Raw genomic sequence first — 23,765 nt, 5'->3', positions numbered from 1 at the left:
GGAGGAAGGGAGAGAAAAAAGAAGGAAAGAGGAAGGAGGGAGAGAAGGAAGGAGGGGAAGGAAGGGAGGAGACCGTGCAAGCACAGGAGAGTGCTGGGAGAGGCAGCGGGTAACGTCCTACCGTACGTTAGGGAAGTCCGGAGCGCCACGTTAGCTGTTGTTAATGCCATTCAATCCAGAAGGTGTACATGTGGGAAACTGCAATGTGCTCTGACAGTCATGGGCCTATGAAGTCCCCTGCTTTCATCTGTTTGTCCTTAAGTCTATTTACCCAAGAGACTTTGCTGCAGCTGACAACGAGAGGCCTCTCTACACAGGTGGGTGTTTCCAGCCCTTCGTCGAAGCAGCAGCAAGAACCACTTGGATTCTGGGAAGGTCTGAAGAAAAGGGTCTCGGACAGTACCAAGTGGGGTGTGTCCTTCAACCAGCTCTGGTTCCAATGGCCTGTGCCTAAGAACGGATAGTAACCTAGCAAGCGCATGAGGAGAACCTCCAGCCTAGTAAGCACATAGAGAAAAGTGCCCGACATGTCACATGCCTGCATAATAGGCATTGTCCATTACTGCACGTACCACACATAGGCTAGGATTTTAAGGCAAAGTGAATCCAGAACTAAGCTAGTTAGCCCATAATCTGAATGAGCCCCTTTGAACTACAGGAGTCTTCCAAAGAGTGGTTCTGAACAGTTTTCTGTCCAGTTAACGTGCACACTTTGATGGCGTTTTTGTAGTCATCTCACGCCTGCAGCTGACCCTCTGTCCACATCTGAGGGTTCAACCACCACAGACAAAGAACACCAGCAAATATTCTTCCCTAAATGACACTTGTAGTCAGTTTCTGGGTTGAACATCCAAACCCAGTCATATTTTATGGGCAGAAGGGGTTTATTTCAAGCTTGCATGTCTAGGGGAAAGTCCATTAGCAGCAGAGGAAACTGCTTCCATGCATCCAAGCAGAGAGAAAAAGTGCAGCAATGAGCAAAACACACACCAGCACATGCGTGCGCACACACACACACACACACCAAAAAGCAGCAAGCACAAACCAGCAGCACACAGCTGGAACCCCCACACCCTTAGAGCTCACACTGCTCTGCATACCTTTGGGCTGGAAGCAGATTCCCCCTAAAAACACCCCCCAGTGACACCTCCTCCAGCCAGGCGGTTTGAGACCCAAGTTACAAGTGCTAATAAAATGTGTGAGTCTATGGGGGACATGCATTCAAACTACAACAGTACTCTGACAACTATTTACATAGCACTTACTGCAGAGGATGCAAAGCCGTCTAGAGAGGCTTCAAAGTATGCAGAAGGATGAGGGTAGATTACATGCAAACACACCAGGTATATGAGTGGCTTGAACATCTGTTTGTTTTGGTATTCCAAGGAGTTTCCTGACCCAGTCCTGCCATGCATACCAAAAGGCTGCTGAACCCTGTCCAGTGAGCAGGACATAATAGGCTCTATTACAGAGCTTGAAATGAACCAGAGATACACAAACTTTCAGGGCAAATGGCACACGGAACAGAAGCTTAGCAAAACATTAACATGTGAGAACTTTATCTGAGGTCCTGCATGACCTACCTGTCTGTAAGGTTCATATATAGAAAAATTAATGAGGAGAAAGCAAATGAGGAGCAGCGCCTCTTATCTAACAGGTGTGGTCACTGGTGTCAAAATGCTTCGTTACTCAGATGTTAACTCCTCATTCCCACGAGTTCTGTTCTGGCCTGGCTGCAGTTGGTGGCTGCAGACTACCTCCTCCCAGGAGAGTGAGTCGGGCAGAACCGCGCCTGCCTCTTGATCGCTCACCACACTTCAAACTGTCTACGGCAAGGCTATGAAAAGCAAACCTCTGCAGGTGGCTGCCTGGATGACCATGGAGATGGATGGCAATAAGAAGTTTGCGCAAGAGTGGCCAGGCTGCTTGCTGCATGGCTGGGAGGGGAAGTAGTGGAGAGACCAGCTGGACACTCACAGATCAACACATCTCCGTCCTATCCTCGCTTCCACTCCCGTCGTAAGAGCTCTAACTGCCCTGCCCACTTCAGCTGTGACCACAGACCCATTATCTCATGGTTTCTGTCAAGTTCCTGATTTTCCTCTCTTGAAGATGAGCAAGAATTCTGTGTTGAAGTGTTCTGCAAAACCTACCCCGGCATGGATTCAGAAATGAGCGCTGTTTGACTTGCAGATGGGGCCAGCCGCAGGTAAGGACACGATTCTGTGAACACCTTGAGTGGGTGAATGGGAAAGGGAAGCTCTGAGCCTGGTGGGAACAGGGTGGCTAACAATGGACAATCCCCACTCAGGATCTACTCACGAGTTAGTGTCTGAGAACTAGAACTGATTGGTGTGCTCATATATTTGCCAATGCTAATTTTGGGATGTAGACTTGAAATACCATAATTGATGCTTCTCTGGGATTTCTAATTGTGGTTGTCAAACATGTCTCTAGTAAAGCAATGCCAGAGAAACTGTTTAAAAGGTATTCATGTAGAACATTTCAAAAATTTGTATAAGTGTACTGAAATGGCTTTTCAAAATCATATTTATTAAAGTATTATTTCTTACTAGGGGTGAATGGGTTTTTATTTCTTTTTTTGCAATGGCATGAACATACCAAGCTGCATTTATTTGAACACATATAGGTAAAGGCTTTTAACTTTGTTATGACTGAAAATGTTAACCCTGTTGATTCCGAGGATTTATTTACTGGTAAAGAGAATTATAAATCACATAATATCTATTGTAAGCAAAATTTGAGTTCATATGCTACACATATCTACGTCTATAATTAATCAGCTAAATTACTTTAAATACTTTAAGTATTATCATGTTAAATTATATATGAATTAGCACAGACTTATGATGTCCACATGTTCAATAAATTCCACACAACTCATCCATATACGTTTTGTTTCAAGCCAAGATAACCTCAGGGGGAAATGACTCAAATATCACACTAAGAAAGAAATGCATGCACATCTTCTTAAGACACAGTCAAAAATCAATTTTAGCCAGGCATAGTGGTGCATGCCTTTAATCCCAGAACTTGGGAGGCTAAGGTACTAGGATTGCTGTGAGTCCAAGACCAGCCTGAGACTAATTCCAGGTCAGCCTGGGCTAGATAGAGCAAGACCCTACCTCAAAAAAAGAGCAATTTCAATATTAAAAAACCTAGATATTAACTTTCAAAGAAGAAAACAGTGCACTCACTACAAAATGTAAACTATGTAACTCATGATTTATTAACATGAGTGTTGTACTTTGACAACACGTATGGTTACAAGCACACACATACACACACTGGTATGTACAGGAACTGTAACTGTCATGACCATTCACCCTCAGGAAGGACTTAGGGGATACCCAGTGCTCACAGGGAAGTGGGCAGAGTACAAAGGAAGTATCATGTGGGACACGCAGCCAAGCCCACTTCAAGCCGGGGAGGCAGGTTCTGAGACAGTCAGGGTTCCGAGGCAGGGCCGCCCGCCCTGGTGACGAGCGTGTGCATTTGCTGCTGCCGGCTGCTGCAGCCCAGCAGAGTCCCCGCTGCCCAGCCTCTCAATAGCCTCACTGTCCTTTCCCCCGGACCCCAGTCCCTCTCAGATCACCAAGCCCCGACATCCTCCTCTTCAGTTCTCTTCACCTTCAACTGTGTATTCTTAGGATATGGATTTTAGGTTACAGTTATCACTGTCTTCTTTAGGTAGAATACAGCAGGGAGACGTCAACCAGAGGAGAGAGAAAAAGCCTCTCACAGATGTGAGGCCCTGCCAACCATGAACCAGTTCCAATTACACTAGGCAGAGATAGGTCGCCACCCAGCTAGAAGCTGCCCACCAAACTCCCTCAGGCCTTTTCCCTCTCCTCATCTACAGAGCAGGGCTCAAATATTAATTCAGACAATACTTGTGAAGTTATTGAGCAACTTACAAAGTCTTCAGCAAATGAGGACTGACTGCATAAGCTTTCATGATTTTTATAAAGATTAATGTCACTGAGGCAAATGTAATTATACATCAGACCACTGGGCACACTATAGATTCTGATCTCTTTGAAGATTAAAACAGATAAAATAGAATACATAAGAGAGCTTGCCTGTAAAACCTAATGACTAGGGTTCAATTCCCCAGTACCCAAGTAAAGCCAGATGCACAAAGTGGCCCATGCACCTGGAGTTCTTTTACAGCAGTTAGAGGTCCTGCTGCACCCATTCTCTCTCTCCCCCTTCCTTGCAAATAAATAAATAAAAACATGTTTTAAAAAAGAGAGTACAGGGCTGGAGAGATGGCTTAGCGGTTAAGTGCTTGCCTGTGAAGTCCAAGGGCTCCAGTTCAAGGCTTGATTCCCCAGGACCCACGTTAGCCAGATGCACAAGGGGGCGCACAAGTCTGGAGTTCATGTGCAGTGGCTGGAGGCCCTGGCATACCCATTCTTTCTCCCCCCACCCCTCCCCCACCTCTTTCACTCTCTGTCACTCTCAAGTAAATAAATAAAATTAACAAAAGAAAAATTTTTAACAAAGAGAGAGCACCAACAATACCTTTAAAACTTCATTTAAGAACAGATAAGAAAGCAATAGAGCCTGTCAAATCCAAGCCCTTAGGAGAATCACCTGGAGGGATTGGCACAACACAAATAAATCCCTGGGCCCTACTGCCACAGAGTTGCAATTCATTGAGTCTGATTGGAACTTTTTTGTTTATTTTAATTTATTTATTTGAGAGCAACAGACAGAGAGAGAAAGAGGCAGATAGAAAGAGAGAGAATGGGCGCGCCAGGGCCTCCAGCCACTGCAAAGAAATTCCAGACACATGCGCCCCTTGTGCATCTGCCTAACGTGGGTCCTGGGGAATCGAGCCTCAAACCCAGGTCCTTAGGCTTCACGGGCAAGCGCTTAACCGCTAATCCGTCTCTCCAGCCCTGGGTTGGAACTTTTAACATGTGAGTGTGCAGTGGATTTCCTGGTGATGCTGGTGGTGGTGACCAGTAACCCACAGGTGACACAATAAACAGTAAATCCCCAACCTAAGCTGCCTACTTAGTGAATAAACAGTTAGAAATCGAAACACCGCATCCTCTCCCCGCTTACTGTGTCACTGATGAGGGTGGTCCACTTCACCAGGCAGTGAGGGAGGTCAAGGAACATGGGTCAAGACCCATGTGAAGTGAGATGCTAAGCAGAAGAGAAACGCTGTTCCCCTAAACAATGATGCTTCTAGACTGGAATTTGTTTCTGAGCTTTCTCTAAGCCTCAGGCTTTATTCTGAGAACTCAGAGGTTGGGTTTGCTGCCTCTGGCTCCTGTATTCCCCCATCCCTCTCCCACACCACCACCCAGGGAGACATGTGATGCCGCACGAACAGTCCTGCCGTCCTCTCCACCCGCAGAGGGCCATCCAGCTAAAAGCTGAGTTCAGAGGTACCAGTTTGCTGCGAGTTCTCAAAGGGTAGGGCCCATTAACATTGCCATTAAACTTGTTAAATGTGGAAACGCAGACCCTGGACCACTGAACAGAAACTCCAGGGACAGAGGCCCGCCATCTGTGCGGGAACGCATCCTCCCAGTGGCTTTATGGCACAGATCTGAGTTGCAATGCCTAACATGATTCTGTCTGCTGGAAGAGCTCCAGTTTTTACCTTATCTGGCCAAAACTGGAAATAGTGCCCCTTTATATTTTGCCTTTATGCTTTGGACTGGATATTGTAGAGTGGTCTCATTGGATGGATGCAGTGTACTGCCAGGGATTTCATTTTTTTTCTTTTTTTTTTAATTTGCAATTATTTATTTATTTAAGAGAATGAGAGAGCATGGGCACACCAGGACTTCTTGCTGCTGCAGATAAACTCCAGATGCATGTGTCACTTTGTGCATGTGACTTTATGTGGATGCTTGGAAATTGGGCTTTGCAAGCAAGTGCCTTTAACCGCTGAACAATCTCTCAAGCCCCTGCACCTGGGATTTTAAATTAGCTGAAAGTCATCTGCTACATCCACAGTCCCCAGGAATACTAACAGACACCCCGCCACATCTTAGAGAACCAGTTTTGTTACAAATGTCCTATCTTCACAAAAAGACACCCATGCGGCTCAGGATACACTGTCAACAAGGGGATGGAAAGAATGTAAGAGCCCGAGGGTAAAGAGGGATGCTCTGGGACAGGATTCTCCAGACATGAAGAGACTGGTGTATTCATGACCCTGCAGTGGAAGTCACTACCCTCCATAAGACCTGCACAAGGTGACAGAGGACAGGTGGGGACAAGGAGCCACCCGAACAGAACAGGAAGTCCATGGGAAGAGAAGCAGGTTCATGGCGGCCGGGGTGAGGGGAAGATCATGATCAGGTAACGGTGTGCTCGTGTGCTAAATTCTCACTATTCACACCAAAAAGAGAGAAAAACTTTAAAAAGCATCCATGAGCAAATTATGTAAACTCTAAATCCCGAGCATCATGGGCACCACAGAGGAACAGACAGGAGAGCTGCCCCGCCCCCACCCAGGTCTTTTAAACTCCTCTCTTCCTCTCTCCTTGTCCTTCCCTCCCGTCCTCCTTCTCCTCCTCACCAGTGATCCCTTTGCAGCTAACCTCCCAGCAGAGGATAAGGCTGATGAGTAATTTATTCACCTTCCCTGGGCTAAAACAATTCACGGGAGAGTCAAGCGGTCACAAAGCTTCCCCATCCACCTGGTGCTTTAATATCCAAGCCATTTGCTTTGGTGGGACTATATCGAGTTCAGATTTCTTTGAAGACCTCTGGCTTGACTCAGCCTAAATTAAATTACAGACCTTTCCTTCTCCACTGAAGCCTGCCATCTGCTATTTGCACATGTGTTCTGACCCTTTATCTTTCAGGTGAGAAAACAGACAGAGAAGGGGGGGGGGTTCCCACCCAATTACAGACCACCTGCTACTGAAGATGAGAGACAGACAGAGAGGGGGTAGGCCCGTGTGGCCTCTGAGGCTTGGCCCAAAGGGGAATGTATGCTTTGGTGTGGTCACCAGGGAAAGAACAGATCCCTGGCTTTTTGTGCATTTCACATGTTATTTCCATTATAACATCCAGAGCCACTGGACTCTAGGAAGTCTTTCCAACAACAGACTTGACATGAGCCCATGGTGGGACCATCTGGCAGGAAAGGACTCACCTGGTGCTTGTTGGATCTTCTCTGGGAGTCCAGCCCTATGGCTCAGGAACTCTCCCATCCTGCTACAAATATGAGTGACGCCCCCCTTCTCACCCTAGGAGTATTTCAGTCATTTCTTCATTCAACAAACAGTGATTCCTTACCACCTGGAAGCCACAATTCTAGTGATCACACATGATCCTAGATGCATGAAGCAGACACTGGCCTCTTGGACCTTATATTCTAATGGCATTCAGGGACTTTTCACTGACCACCACTAACCCACTTCCCTAAGAACTGACACTTACTTAACTATGCCAACAACCTTTGAGCACATAATTCATCAGGGGACAATTGTACTTTTTTATGCAGACTGGGAAAGGATTCTAATTTCATCAGAAGCCAATCAGCATTTGCTGATGTGTCCTAACTCCCTAACCTCACCCTGCTGGAGCGGACAGCTCCGTTTATACTAATAACAAAACCAGAAAACAGGAAATGACGCTTAGCTCTGATAAATGCCCTTGGACTTGGGTCTTTATTCTCTTGCTCTCTTGCCCCTGAAAATGCCTACCTATGTGTCTGCACACAGATCCCACTGCCTGTTTCCTGGCCATAAATACATCAGTGAGCACCACCTTTAGAGAAGTGAAAACAGGAAGGGAAAGGACTGGGTCTGAGTTGAAAACCTAAGACCAGCGAGCGGCTGCCGCCATCACAAGGTCTGTGTGGACTGGGAGAATGGCAGCTTCCTGGCGACAGGTGCCGCGAAGGCAGGAGGCTTACCCAAAGCACAAACGAGACTGGAATCACTTTTTCAGAGAACTTGTTTTTTCTTCAGTACATTTTAACTTTGATCCATGGTGCATACTTGCTGCCTAATCCTGTGGTAGTGTGGCAAAGCCTTTTCTGATTGGCTGGTTAGAGGTCCCTATTGGTTTTGGGGGGGTGATTTTTTTCATGCAATATGGTACATTGTCAGTCATGCCTAGTTTCTCAGTCTAGTTCAAGTTGTATGAGAGAAGTTTAAATCCGAAGAAATCCACAAGTAAAAAATAAACCACCTCAGACCTGGACTTTAGAGGAGGCTGTTGGCTGAGCACAAGTGGCGCTCACAAGGAATGGGCGGGAATACGGAAAGTGCAGAAACGGGCTCGGGAACATCACCCGGCACGTTTACCCACAGCCGTGCCCTCCGAGCCGCTTGGGAAAGGTACACTGACCAGTCCCCTCAAGGCAGGGAGCCCGGCCTTACACACACCGAGCTCAGGAGGAGAGCCTGCCCGTGCAAGGTCTGCCTTCTAGAATCTCACTCTCTGGCTTCCAACCCTGACAAAGCCACTTACCCTGACGCAGCCTTCACCAGCCACCTCTCGGTGCACACTGGCCCAGCCAGGGCACGCGAAGGTGGAGTCAGTATGTGCGCGTTGCCGGTGATACGACAGCAGAAAGCGTCTCCATTCGCGGCACCCAGCGCCACTGTTTTCCCCGCCAAGCACTAGCCAGGCCCGGCCCTGCTTCACTGCTGAGATCAGACGCCATCAGGAGCGTTCAGGGCGTAGGGCATCTTCTCAATCATTACTAGCGCGTGCGTGCATGCTCTGTGGGTCAGGAGGATGCGCCTTCCCAGGCTCTGGCGAGGTCTGTGCTCAGCCTCAGGAGCCCTCTGGAGTGGAAGCCTACTGGTATGAGTGGGGCTGTGGAAGTTGGAATAGATGCCCCCCAATATATTCAGTGTTTTATTGGTTTGAAGTTTACGTCTGCAGCACCTGGCTGGAGATGGTGCTACTGGGTGGACCTTGAGGTGTAATGGTGGGTTTTAGAATTCAATCTAAAGATATACAAAATGTGCCTAGCTGGAGTTTCTGAAGTGTGCTGTGTTGTGTGGATTTTGGCTTTTTGGCTCGTGTGTGTTTTTTTTCTCTCTGTGTAGTCCTGTAAAAGCAAGCCAGTTTTTTCGTTTGTTTGTTTGGGAGGGGGGCATTGTCATTATGGAACTTCCATTGGTATATAAGCTTTAATAAATATTTTTTATAGTTGTGTTTGGTTTGGAAGTTTATTTTAGTGAACCTGAAGTTGTCTGTTACACAAGTTGGTACAAAGGAGAGAGGTGAGATGAACCTGACCATGTGCATGTTGGGTCTTTTAGAACCTTTGTTTTGGAGCAATAGGCATGAACTTGGTGCCTGCAACTAAAGATGCCTTCCAGAGTGGTAAGCCGAGTTTTATGAGCTATTCTGATGAGAGTTTGAAAATGCTAAGTGCAGACAGTATAGAACTTCAAGGCTTGGCTTATGAGCTTTCTAAGGGGAAGGAAAGACTACATAGGACTTTGTTGGAGCTGGGCTACTGGTATAAGGGCTGGCTGTGTTCTGCTGCCCAGACCCAGAGAGTTTGATAAAGGTTAAATTTGTTATGGACCGATGCACTTAGCTAAATATATTACATTGAAAGATTTAAGATTTTAAGTTGGAAAACCTCAAGCAAGTTAAAATCACAGGCATTGATTGGTTTAAGGTCACTGAAGCTGCTACTGTCAAACACATTAGCAATCTTAAGGAAAATGGTCCCCAACTACTTTACATTAAAACAATAAAAAGGATGCCTAAATAAAGAATCATAAAAATACAAACGTCCCCAAAAGGGAAAGAGTTGACTTAAAAAAAAATATTTTTCAAGACTATGACTTCGTCCCTAAATTAAAAATATGGCTATGTCCTACACACCTGGTATTGGTTTCAAAAACATAAAAAATAGAATAAAAGGAACATAAATTACACATCGTTCCAGGAGCTGCTGCTAAGATGCAGCATGAGACAGGGCCTGATGCCCTGATGCCCTGATAGGCTAAAAGAGCCTTTAAAAGATGGACTGTGATTTATATAAAGACCTAAAGATGTTTTAGATATACCAGGACTACACAAGGGCTACAACAGAACACACTGTTGGCCTAAGATAAAAGTGCTCCCTGGCTACTCTTCCCTGGAAGAACATAATTTTAAAAATCTAAAGACTGCTAGTCTCTGGTTATATTAAACTTAAACTACAAAAGTTTAATGTTTGTTTAATAGTAGTTAAATTTACATTGTTTTAGTCTCTCCTTACTATACATTATACCAGTTAAAAATGTTTACTCTGTGCCTTTAAATGTTAAAAAGTATTTAACTTGTTTGATTTTACAGGACTTACTATCTTAAAATGGTCAAGACTGTGGGGACCTTTAAAATTAAACTAAGTACAATATACATTGTATGATGGTTATAAATCTATTGGAGACCAGGAATGTGGTAGTTTGATGGCCCCCAATCTAGTCAGTGTTTTATTAGTTTGTAATTTACATCTTCAGCCACCTGGCTAGAGGAGGTGTCACTGGGCAGATCTTAAGGTGTGATGGTAGGTTTCAGATTTCAACCCAAAGATATACAAAATCTGCCTAGCTAGAGTTCCTGAAGTGTGCTGTGCTGTGTGGATTTTGGCTTTTGGCTTTTTGGTTTGTGCTTCTCTGTGTGTGTGTTTGGTCCTGTGAAAGCAGACCAGCTTCTTCTGCCATTATGGAACTTCCTCTGGATCTGTAAACTTCCATAACTGTGCCTGGTCTGGAAGTTCATCTCACTGAACCTGAAGCTGTCTGCTACAGAAATAAAAAACAGAACTCCAGGGTGCAACCTGGATGCATCTAGAACAGATGCCATGGCCCCACCTGAGAACAAGCTTGTCACTAAGGCAGGGAAAATCCAAAGGTGCATTTCTGCATGAACTGTAGTTTCACCCAGTACAGAAAACAGTGCAGTGTGCTCACGCACTTCCTTCTTTGAACATATAATAATCATTATAATAATTACCATGTTACCAGTGTGGCCGAAGTCTCTGTAACAAATAAGCCTCTGGAAGACTGTCAGGAATCACTGACAGCTCCGAAGAGATGAGTAATATGTTTTGAAATATCAGTCTCAAGAGACATAGCTTCTATGACGTAAAACACTAGTGTTATTTTGGATGTAGATGACCCAATTCTATTTCTTGAAAAATGTCAAGTCTAGGCACAAAGAAAATTATTCCTGCTGTTCGGGTGGAGATTATTATCACTCAAAGCACCTCAGCATTGAGCATCTCAAGCTATTTCTATGAGAATTTACTAGGAAAGCAAAAGACTAACTAGCATGAAACCACTGGGTTTTGGAGAAGCTAGTGAGTGTGCTTGGGTAACGGGGATGCAAGCAAGAGATAAAAAGGCAATTCCAAGGAGCTGTGTTTTGACAGCTGCTTCCTTCAAGGACACAGCCCTGTTTAGCAGGCTCACTCACTCCTGCTCAGCTCGGAGCCGAGTTTCTGCGCTGTGGCTGGGAAGCAGAGCTGCCATGGGAAAATGCGTCCGCACTCAGGAGCACCCTGCATGTGTGCTTTCAACACCCGCCCAGCTTCACAAACACTTCCTCACAGTACAGCCAGTGTCCCGGATCTGCGGTGAAAGAAAGGCCGTGACCGTGCCATGTAAACCCGGACCTGAAGACCGTGACCGTGCCATGTAAACCCGGACCTGAAGACCGTGACCGTGCCATGTAAACCCGGACCTGAAGGCCGTGACCGTGCCATGTAAACCCGGACCTGAAGGCCGTGACCGTGCCATGTAAACCCAGACCTGAAGGCTGTGACCGTGTTATGTAAACCCGGACCTGAAGGCCGTGACCGTGCCATGTAAACCCGGACCTGAAGGCTGTGACCGTGCCATGTAAACCCAGACCTGAAGGCTGTGACCGTGCCATGTAAAACCCGGACCTGAAGGCTGTGACCGTGCCATGTAAACCCAGACCTGAAGGCTGTGACCGTGCCATGTAAACCCGGACCTGAAGGCCGTGACCGTATCATGTAAACCCAGACCTGAAGGCTGTGACCGTGCCATGTAAACCCGGACCTGAAGACCGTGACTGTACCATGTAAAACCCGGACCTGAAGGCTGTGACCGTGCCATGTAAACCCGGACCTGAAGGCCGTGACTGTACCATGTAAACCTGGACCTGCTTCTCGTCTTAAGGACGCTTTGTGTCTAGCTACTTTACCTTAGTTACAGTATTTCATTTCCTTTCCTCACCAAGTATGTTAACTATCACTAGTCGAGCAAGAGCTCCCACTGTGTTTTTGCCTTTCCTCTTTTTTGTATTTTTATTTGTTTATTTTGACTGATTGATTGAGGTGTGCGCAGGCCGATCTTGGTGAGCATGTGCTCTCTGTGCGCAGGGCCTCGTGACGACCCGCCCCACGGCCGCGCTCTGCCCCACCTCCACGCTTTCCTTTCTCGTGCATTCAATTTGAGGCAGGGTCTTACCCTAGCCCTCGCTGACCTGGAACTCATTCCTGTAGCCCAGGCTTGCCTGAAACTCATGGTGATCCTTCTAGCTTGGGCTCTTTAGTGCCGGCATTATAGGCATGAGCCTATACTTCTGGCTATGCTTTCATTTAAAAACAAGATTTTTCATGCCCAAAGATAGAGACCATGAAGGGAAATCTCATTCCTTCACAGCAACCTGAGGAGCCTTTACCAAACACACGGTGCCCTGGACAGTCATCACCATGTCTCCACAGCAACACTGTACCAGGAAGGGCAGTACTGGGTACCAGGGAAAGAAAACAGGTTCCAGACCCAAGCACGACTGTGCCTCCTGCCCGGAGCACCTTGGACAGTGTCTCAGGAACTACAAATTCAAGACCAGACAACAGACAAAGCCTTTCTGGACCAGAACCAATCACCCTTAACCAGATTGGATGCCCAGGATAGCCGGGCACCTTTCATTCCCAGGGCCACAAGATAACGGTTCTAAGTCTTTCCCTAGCTCCCTAAAAAGGGCAGAGATACTCTGCTCACTGCCTATCAGGAGAGCTTTATTCAAACAAAACCATCTGCATACGTATGACACAACAAACCAGACATGTTCCCGGTGAGGCTACTGCACCAGCTCCGAACACTGGCCCTGGAGCTCCCTCAGGTCCTCCTCGTGGAGAAGGTGGTGATGCGCGAGCTGTTTACTTCCTACTTGCCCTAGAGACTGCCTGAGTGCTCAGGCTGTAGAACTGTCCGCACGATCGGAGGGCGGGTGGGAGGGTCAGAGGGGCCAGCAGCGAGCCCCTGAGCAGATGAGAAAGAAGACACAAGTGTTTCCAGTGCAAAAGATGCAAATATAAGAGTCAGAAAATTAGATAAGGATGCTTCAAGACAAGAAATCAGTTCACAGAATCTCTGCTGTCTGAAAACTCTCTAGAATTCCTTAAGTGCCTTTAGAAAACTAAAGTAAGAGAATTTCTCTGGTCTCTTTAAGAGTCAGGAGATTTACTCTTTGACTTGTATGAAAAACATGCAGATTAGAAATACAACATTATGCATAATATTTGGTATCTCCTCCTCTGCCCCGTCCTTTCACCGGCTCAGCAAGTGTGCACTGAGTGCGGCAGCTGGGAGGCAGAGCAAGCTTGAGCCATGAGCTGCCTCTGTCAAGGCTTGGGCTACAACGCCCCAAGGTCCCGTGTTTAGCAACATCTCTCCTCCAGCAAGACTCCACCTCCCAAACTGCAACCAGCTGGGGATTGACTATGAGGCTTAATCACAAACACCTGAGGCTGGTGGAGGGGCCTTTCACACTCAAACCCCCACAGTCAGTGTGACAGAACCAGCCAGAGCCTGGCTTGTGCTAAGAAGCCATGGGAGTGCTCAGGTGTGAATGGCAGAGGAGCCAACCTCCCATGATGTAGCTGGCAGGGACATCTGTGTGCTGTGCTAATAGGAAAACCCCTCCTTTTTAAAAGAGAAAATCCTGCTTTACAACCTACAGGAAACCAGGCAAAAGAAGGAAAATGGCAGAGCTGAGACCATGACAAGAAAAGGAAGGACCACTGTCCCCCAAGGTCATGTACTTCCAAACCTCATGGGACTGGAGGCCTTCTTCACAACTCCTGCCTTCAGGCACTGAAGAGGCAAGCCTGCTCGCCCTGCCCTCCGGATGTCTCATCTCTCTCCTTCCAGCCCTCTTTAAGATTCTCGGGACTCCCTGAAGGGGACATAACCCACCCCAGCAGCAGATCAGGCACCGTGGGGTGCTGTGGCCCAGGAAGAGCGAGAGGTACAAGATCTTGAAGAGAGGAACCACTAAGGCAGAGTCAAACAAGGTGTGAGAAAAGTCCCAAGGTGGAGTGACATCTTTGAAGTGGGGGGGTCAGTGTGGCATCATGACAAGGGGCAGGGGTACAGGCAGCATGACAAGAGGGCAAGGTCAGGGGTCACACGGGGTCATGCAGGCTGAGTGTGAACACTGGATTTTAAGTATGATGAGACACTCCCACCACGAACACATGCGCGCCCACGTGCACACACATACACGCGCACGTGCACAGAGCAGGGTGGAGAAGAGAACAGTAAGAGACCATGTGTGTTCTCGGCAAGCCTGAGCTTCATGATGTGGAAGGAAAATGGAGGTTTCTGCTTCCCAGTGTGGACTGTAACTGCAATTGAAGAAGGACCAGTTTCCCTGGACAGATACCCCATCCAATGCAAAAACCCCTGGGGATATGCACAGGAAATTGTTACCATTTAACACATGCTTTGAGTATTTTAACTGAGCAGTGAGGCTGAGGAGGATGGAGGGTGTCTGAATCCAGCAATTTCAACCCTGCAACCCGTGGTACCCTCTGCATTATGTTAATCCCTACAGAAGGATCCTTGCTCACAGAGCACATTAAAACAATTTATTCTTGCATTCTTTCTTCAAATATCATTCAAGAAAACCTTAAAAGTTCCATTTAGCATTCTGAGAACCTGTTCTAAGAAAATGAGATACATGAGAAAATGCACAAAGCTCTGGGTATCAGGGAAAGCTGATAATGACCCTGGCTGGCATGACACTCGCGTCTAAAGAGAAAACTTTACAACAAAGCCATGCCAAGGTCAACCCTTGCTTTAATGGCACAAGTGGACATTTCCACATTTGGACATTTCCTTCTGGTTCCAGATGTTTAGAAATGTGAAAATGTACTGTCATATGGTTCACACTGAACAGAGGCCCACAGGTTAGGAAGAAGTTGGAAGGCTCCCAAGAGCAGGTGTTGTTCGGTAATTTCACAAGCTAATAACGATGGAAGGGTAGACAGGTCCAGGTGAGGAGACTCAGGGCTGGCCTGGAAGTTTAGGGCCTATTGTTGATCAATCTCTGCAGTCATTCCTTCACTCACCGCCCAGCACACTCTCAGGGTCTCCTCCCTAGCCCCCCCCCCCCACCCATCATCATTCATTTCACTATTTAATCACGACTTAAAGGACCAGAAGTTGGGTTTATGTGTGAGACTATAGTTCGCCCTGCCTTAACTCAAATGGCCACTAGCAGTGGGATCTCCAGTAAGATGCCCACTGCCACTGTGCCTCACCGCAGCATTTTCCTTCTCTTGGTGGGGCAGGCCCCCTGACCAGAAGCAGCTGACGGAAAGGGGTTTTTCTGGCTTTTGGTCTTGAGGGGAAGTGTCACCACAGCAAGGAAGGCATGGCAAGATCAGAAGCAGGGTGTTGCCTCAGCTTGGAGAAAACTGCAATACTGAGCTGGCACTGGCCCGACTGGCAGGATTATTAAGCCCCGCGTCCACCCCACCCACAGTGACACACCTCCTGCAGCCAGGCTCCTTCTGCCAAAAGCTCCACCAGATGGGACAGAGCCGGAGGCTGAATCACAGGCCCACGAGGCCATGGGGACACATCAATTCAAACATCATTCTCTCCCCACTGTTCAGCTGATGGGGGCGGGGTGCACGTCTTACTGCACACACTGGCCAGCAGGATGCAGTGAGTGCGCACAAACAAGGGCTTTAGAGCAAGAGCTTCTATATACTTAAAGAAGGTGCTGCTAACCTTAGGAAATTGTGGGTAACAGTATTGCCCTCATAAAACTCCCTTCCAATGTCCAAGTCACCAGGTGACTCTATGTTTTTATGTCTTAGTTTACCATTAGTAACAAGATAACCTATCCAAGGATAATTTTAAGAATGATTTTTTTCTCCTTTTATTTTCTAATTTGTCTATCGTTCCCATGCATTCCTTAATGAAGGGAAAACATTTTAGAGTCCAATAGTACTCATCAAGTTCCCTTCACAGGGCTGGAGAGATGGCTTAGCAGTTAAGCGCTTGTATGTGAAGCCTATGAACCCAGGTTCGAGGCTCGATTCCCCAGGACCCACGTTAGCCAGATGCACAAGGGGGTGCATGCATCTGGAGTTTGTTTGCAGTGGCTGGAGACCCTGGCGCGCCCATTCTCTCTCTCTCTCTCTCTGCCTATTTCTCTCTCTGTGTCACTCTCAAATAAATAAATAAAAATGAACAAAATTTTTTTTTAAATTCCCTTCACGATGCTTTGTGTAGGGACCTCCAAAGAGCTCCATGACTCAAGTCTACAGCAGGGAAAGCAGGTGCCAAGTGCTGATATCCACGTGCCAGTACTATACCAGGGTCATTCTTACATTCCTCATAGGGTCCAGCAGTGTGGTAGTTTCAATAGATAGCCCCTATTATACTCACTGTCTTATACCTGGATGGAGAAGGTGTCACTGGGCGGATCTTAAGGTGTGGTGGTGGGTTTGAGATTTCAATCTAAAGATATGCAAAGTGTGCCTAGCTGGAGTTCCCAAAGTGTGCTGTGCTATGTGGCTTTTGACTTTTAGGCTTGTGCTTCTCTCTCTCTGTTTGGTCCTGTGAAAACGGGTCAGCTTCTTCTGCCATCATAGAACTTCCCCTGGATCTGTAAGCTTCAATAAATAGCCCTTCCTCCATCAGTGTGCCTGGTCTGGACGTTCATCTCAGCAAACCTGAAGCTGTCTGCCACAAGCAGTACTATGTGGAGACACGATGCAAACTCTGCCCTGCACAAGATGCTGGGGGTCAGTTATCTTCCAGAGTTACTCAACAAAGAGGAGCTGAGTAAGAAATTCTCAAGAGAAAACAGCCACTCCGTGACTTAGGCTAAATATAACAGGATGAGCACTGAAAAAGAAAATGCTCAGTTTCTATCACTGCACGCAGGGATTCATGAGCCTCCTGTAGTAGAAATAACATATTTGTACATTTTTCTGACTTTTCAAAGGTGCTCTCTAGCCAGAGCTGCTAAAAGTTACCAGCTTGGCACTGATTCTTGGGCTTTAGCAGGTTTTTAAAACATGAACCCCTAAGCTCAGCCCCAAAGTTTGTGTTTTAGGAGGGGTGGAAAGTAGTTCTTGAGAGCCTGCATTTCTGGCAACTCCTCCAATAATACCAGCGTGGACGTAAGGACCAGACTTTGAGAGGGAGTCACGTGAGCGTTTGGGGGCTTCATTCTGAGGGCAAACAGCCTACCTGCCTGACAGAAGTCACCTTACATCCCTCCAGATCACGAGAAAGTAGCTTTGATGGTCGTGCAAAACTCAAGTCACCACATACCTCCACCTCCAGCATCACCTTGACAGCTTCCTCCATATAGACGCCATCCTGTCTGTCACTTACACAGGAAAAGCACCTCCCCACTCTCTTATGTGCAGATGCCCGCAGACAGAGCTGAGTATACAATGCAGCTTGTGTCAGAATCGAGCACACTGCTGCGTGTCACAAGGTTTCCAAGAGCAAGATGCTCTTCCCAAAAGCATCAAAGCCTTTGCTGTATTACATCTGGAGAGGCCTCCGGGTCACGCCTTCCCTGAAGCCCCCAGAATGACAGGTGCTGGCAAAGTCAGTGTGGGGAAATGGAGACAGACCAGGAGGCCGTCAACAGATGGGACATGGCGATGATGTGGATCTATAGTAGGTGGTTCAGTTTTCATTATAATATCAGCAGGGGTGGCCTTTTCAAGAGAAAGAGAGTATTAGAGCCATACGCAGGATGGAGAATGAGGTTATTTGAGGTCCTCAGGCCTGGAAAGAAAACTGGTTCACTCTGAGCTTCTGCTAGGGAAGGTCCTGCAGAATGGGGGATGAATGAAGGAAGGGAGAGACGTCATCTCAAACTCGAAAGGTGGTCTGCTAACAGCGTACAAACAGTCTCTTTAGCCTTCATAAGACAGCACAGTGGGTCTTCCCTCCACTTTCAGACACAAACCTGCCCATGTGATGACCCTGCATTATTAACATGCCAGCTATATGGTCATGGCCGAGCAACCCACCTATGATCTTCACAGGCCCACCCATCACTACTTCGAGGCCAGCTGAACCCTTGCTTGACCAACAGAATGGAATTGACCAGACCCTCCCTCCCCTTAGAGTTTTTAAAACTTGCACTTGTATACCATCCTGCAGATATATTTATTACATAACAAGAGAGCTTTATTTCCAAAAAATTAATTAAGATATACAGATTAAGAAAGGAGAGAATAAAATAGATTAACAGATGTCACAAAAACCTAAGAATTAAACAAAAAGCCTAAGAATTAAAACAAAATAAACAGAGCAAAGAACAAGAGCTTGGGGCAAGAACTATAAACCCACACTTAAAAAAAAATTCTTGTTTAAAAATGTTACGAACTCTTTTAAGTCAAAAATATTCCTCCTAGGGCTGGAGAGGTGGCTTAGCGGTTAAGCGCTTGTCTGTGAAGCCTAAGGACCCCGGTTCAAGGCTGGATTCCCCATGACCCATGTTAGCCATGTTAGCCAGATGCACAAGGGGCGCACACATCTGGAGTTCATCTGCAGTGGCTGGAAGCCCTGGCACGCCCATTCTCTCCCTCCCTCTCTCTCTCTCTCTCTCTCTCTCTCTCTCTCTCTCTCTCTCTCTGCCTCTTTCTCTCTCTGTCTGTCGGTCTCAAATAAATAAATAAAAATAAATAAATAAAATAAATATTCCTCCTAATGCCAGCCATGGTGGCACACGCCTTTAATCCCAGCACTCAGGAGACAGAGATAGGAGGATCACTATGAGTTCAAGGCCACCCTGAGATTACATAGTGAATTCCAGGTCAGCCTGAGCCAGAGTGAGACTGCACAGGCTATGTGATGGTATATGCCTTCCTCTGTCACCATCACTACATAAGCCAGAAAACACCTTGGGGTTCACTGTATGACATCAGTGAAGTCCTGGGATTCCAGAGTCGGTTTTGCTTTCAAAATTTCTGTTCCACCTCTCACGAGAGTGTCTTAGTATGGCTATGTTCCCTGGTTTTCCCAGGACACACCCATTCACTACAGCTGCCCCAGTGTAGGAACAAGCAATGTCTTTTCTTCACTCACTCTCAAACTTCCCAAGTTTGAATAAGTTAGTAAATCTCTTCATCCAAAATTTTTGGGTTAGGCCTTCAGTAAATAAATCTTTCTAATTAGTTCTAGGGATAATATACCAGAAAGGTTTCTCCTCAAATCCTACATGAAGCCAAGTACGGTTAAAAAACAGAGCCAAGTTTCGATACATGTTCCAAAAAATGCCACGAGAGGGACATGTGGGCCAGGAGTGCAAGCCCAACACTTTGAGGTAAGGCTACGAGGTGCTCCTGAACCCCAGGGTTGCTCAATATTCAGCACTCAGGCCAGCGGACAGGTGACCCACACATCTCACGCTGCCAGAACGAGATGAGGCGCAGCACGACGCGGGGAATGCCAGCCTCCTGACCCCGAGCGCAGGCGTGTGGCCCCACACAGCAGACCAGAGACGGCCAAGAAAGCTTCCAAAACCACACACGAAACCCAGCCTTTCTTTATTTTGGGGGTGAGGTAGGGTCTACCTCTAGTCCAGGCTGACCTGAAATTCACTATCTAGTTTCAGGGTGACCTCTAATTTATGGTGGTCCTCTTACCTCTGCTTCCCACGTGCTGGGATTAAAGGTGTGCACCACCATACCCAACCATAGTCTTTCTTTAATTGCTTATTTGAATGGATTTTTCCATGTTCTGAAACATGCAATGTACAATACTCTCCTCCACTGTCATCACGTCAACTTCTAAATGTCAATCCATGGCTTGGTGTCACTAATACATCTATGAGCCACATAGTTAGGGCTCATGGACTGCGCTCAGTCTAGAGTAATCATTTTATACAATAATACCAATTTGAACTATATTCCTTAGCTTTATGGAGCCATGGGCTATGTTGGGGCATGCTCACTCCTCTTCCATGCCCCTCCTCTCTGCGTCACTCATGTGAGTTCTGCTTAAGACTATAATTTAGAGGGGGTGGGTGCCTGATAAAAACAAAAGCTCATGCAGCTTTACAACATGTTTCCAAAACCACAGGCTCTGGAGGCACATTTAACGAAGATGCCACAGGAACTGGTGGGGGCATGGGGAACTCAAGGAGGAAAAGATCTCAAGTAACTTTTCATCGATGCAAAGCAATAGCTGAGCCCCTGAGAATCTCCACCTCCCTTGTCCTCACTGCCCACCCCTCCCCGCATCCTACCCAAAGAGCAGCCCAAAGGCATCTGTGGGAAGGTCTGGAGGAATGAACTCTGACCCTGAGCTTGTTCCCATCTTGCTTCCAGAAACATCTGAGCCATCTCATGGCGGCCTTAGGTAGACTTGTGCCTCTTATACTGAGGAAAATGAGCCCCCAGAATTGGCCTGTAAATGCATCAGCGTACAAGAACACAGTCTGGAATGGTACGGATGCAGCGCGTGCACCCTCACTAACTAGCCCATTGAAAATAAAATCTCAAGCCAGCAAAACTAAACTTGATGTCTGAACAAATAAACTCTCATGTGGCCTAAAGGGAGTAAGAGGAAGGTGGGGAAGGAAAGCACATGTATCAAGCACAGATCCACAGCTGCAGGATGGGGAGACCATGAGAAAGGCAGGAAGTAAAACATGTGGCTCTCAGTGGGTCCAGAGAACCCCTGCACAGAAGGAGGTCTGAGCACAGGCCTGGAGAACACTGCTGTGTGGAACCAGAGCTGAAAGGGCTGTGCTTAACCACCCTTTCAAATCCGTATTTCTCAAAGCAACCATGCCATGGTAGGAAACCCCCCTCCAGACATAGTCACTTGTCTGAGCTCTTCACCTGAGAAGTAATGCTCGTGACAGGTGACATGCAGTTTGCTCTTCCATAGGCCGGTCACAGTATTTGGCTCAACAGTGTGCTGAAGTGGACATCACCCTTGCTTTAGTATGTCCACTAACCCAAGGATGAGAGATGGTGTTTAAGGGACTGAGTCATAAGGTTAAGTAATGCGCCTAAAGACACACAGCTAGGGTGGTTGCGGCTGACCAAGAACTAAGCAATCTACTCTGGAGATGGCTCTCTTGTCCGCGCAAACATATGGCCTAAGGTCGCAGGTCAACAAACATTAGGATTGTTTGAAAGATGAAAATGCAATAGCAAGATTCTGTAAATATTTAAACGAGCTGCAATGTGCCAATGGGCACCGCTCCAATGAGGATTAAACTGCAGTTGAAGAGTGAGAGAAGTGACATGCATGCCTCTGTAAGGTCTCTTAGCAACCATCCCAAACAGTTCAGAGAAAACAGAGGGAAAACATACACCGTCCTCTTCCAGGACAGATCCCTACAATTCCAAAGAGGCTGCTTCACTTATTTGTTTTATCTTCATCTACACGCCTCCAAGTGAGGCCTAAATACCCCAACTACACATAGTGTTCATGAGACTCCAACAAGTGATCCTTGATTTGCCAAATGGCAAGACATTATGAGCAGATTTAAGCACCACGGTTCTCCTGTGGCCCAGGGAAGGAGGTGCTATATATCCTTACCCCCCCCCAAACCAGACCCAAAATCAGTTAAAGAAATCAGCTGGATTAAAATGAACAAAATGTCATGTTAGCTTTTGTTCTCACTTCAAAACGTCCTACCTTTGTAGTGTCCTCTGTACCCTAAAATAAGACTCATCTAGCTGGGACTAACTTCACGGACAGAGCTGGGCTCGTCTTCCTGCGGGCAGTAGTCTGCTGGCACCTACTTCAAGGGCACACATCTCATTGACTTACAGTAATGCTACGGAAGGAAACTGTCGTAAGTAACCTCTGATATTACTGAGCGTCCCTGCTGTTTCCTGGGGTGCCTAATCTGGCTGGAGATTAATGTACATAGAAAAATGTACCTTACTACATATAAAAATTTTCCAACAGTCTTAATGAGGTAGAAAGTTCCATCTTACAGATAAGAAAACAGATTTGCAGACATTAGATAACTAAGTTAGCACAAAGGTTCATCTCTCCTAGCTCCAAGCAGGGAGAGCTAATTTTCGTGCTCAGATGGGGCTCAGGAAAGATAACTTCCAAACAGGAAGACAAGATTGGGAAGGTTGGAGCATGCACACAGCGCATGGAAGACTTTCATGAGGCAGTGACGGCTTCAAGTTGCTAAAAGCAAAGTGCCCCAAACTTACGGGCTAGCAGGCACCTCCAGAGAGACACAGATGAAAGTTATGACCTACAAGGAGTTGTCACCACAGCTTCCTGCCTGGTGAGTTGTGTCGCTAAGAGGCTTGCGGGCACTGAAAGCTGTTGCGCACGCGCACACCGGGACTCGCACAGCTCCCTCAACCAGCCATCTGCAAACGAGCTTTGAAGCTGACTCGTACACAGACAGCTTAGAAACAGATTCAATGTAGTTTGGCCGAAAATACGAGAGTCTAAGAGCTAACATTTACATACAGGATGAATATCTCTTACGTAAAATGTTGGAAACCAGCATGCTCTTAAAACTTCAAAAGATTGAATATTGGTATACATAATAAGACACGCCCTGGAAATAGAACCTAACTCCAAATGTTAACTTAAGCTTCACGTAAACCTTATCTACATAGGCTGAAGATAATCTTATAGTGTGTTTAGTGTCCCTGCCCTTTGATTGTAACTCATCGCCTGAGGTTACACATAGACATGCCCCACTTGTCAGCTCTCAGAAAGCTTGGACTTGGGGATACTTCTGATTTCCAAATCATAGTATGTTTACATAACGATAAATGGGAAAACGGGCAGTCAGCACCCAGAGAGACACCATCTGCATTTGACAAGGGTCCCTCCTGCCCCATCACTAGAGGGAAGCGGGAAACTGCCCGCCTTAGATGAGCCTTGGCAGCAAAGGATATCCATGTAGCTCCCACAGATGGAAAAAGGACACCGGCTGGTCTGAGATTGCAGATGGGCTTGTCTAGGTGAGGAGGAGGGGGCGGGGCATCTGGATTGACATCTTCCACAGAAGAAGGTTGACATTTACCACTCAAAGCCCCAAACTGCCAATTACATAGAAATTATAGGCACTGATACCTAAAATTAATAGCCAAAAAGTGAAAGAGATGAGTGCTGAGGCCTAGGGAATGAATGGCTCTTTTATAAAATATTTTATTTGCTAGAGGAGAGAAATGGGCACGCCAGATGTGTGCCCCACTCTGTGCACCTGTCTTTATGGAGGTGCTGGGGAACTGAACCCAGGCCTTTAGGCTTTGCAAGCAATGCCTAAACCACTGAGCCATCTCTCTAGCCCCACAAATGGCTGTTTTTCATGATAAATTTTGTGAAATCATTTGGTTTCTTAAAATACATAAATGCTTGCCTTGATTAAAACTTTAAATTGAGCAGGGTGTGGTGGCGCATGCCTTTAATCCCAGGACTGGGAGGCAGAGGTAGGAGGATCGCTGTGAGTTCGAGGCCACCCTGACTCCATAGTGAATTCCAGGTCAGCCTGGGCTAGAATGAGAC

The 23,765-nt window shown here is 46.7% G+C and overlaps 2 protein-coding genes across 2 annotated transcripts in view; one reads left to right on the top strand and one right to left on the bottom strand.

Moving 5' to 3' along the window:
• The window catches only part of Med12l (mediator complex subunit 12L), a 291,510-nt gene that overhangs the window by 145,901 nt on the left and 121,844 nt on the right, over positions 1-23,765 (bottom strand). The gene's annotated exons all lie outside the window — the stretch shown is intronic.
• The window catches only part of P2ry14 (purinergic receptor P2Y14), a 50,994-nt gene continuing 28,870 nt past the window's right edge, over positions 1,642-23,765 (top strand). Inside the window, exon 1 of the mRNA XM_045131465.1 lies at positions 1,642-2,209. The gene's annotated coding sequence lies outside the window, so the exon portion shown is untranslated. The remainder of the gene's footprint in view (positions 2,210-23,765) is intronic.

The sequence above is a fragment of the Jaculus jaculus genome, chromosome 12 (genome assembly GCF_020740685.1).
Source record: "Jaculus jaculus isolate mJacJac1 chromosome 12, mJacJac1.mat.Y.cur, whole genome shotgun sequence".
In the NCBI taxonomy this organism is placed as follows: Eukaryota; Metazoa; Chordata; class Mammalia; order Rodentia; family Dipodidae; genus Jaculus; species Jaculus jaculus.
The sequence above is the reverse complement of the archived record's forward strand: the minus strand, read 5'-3'. Positions and strand labels throughout refer to the sequence as shown.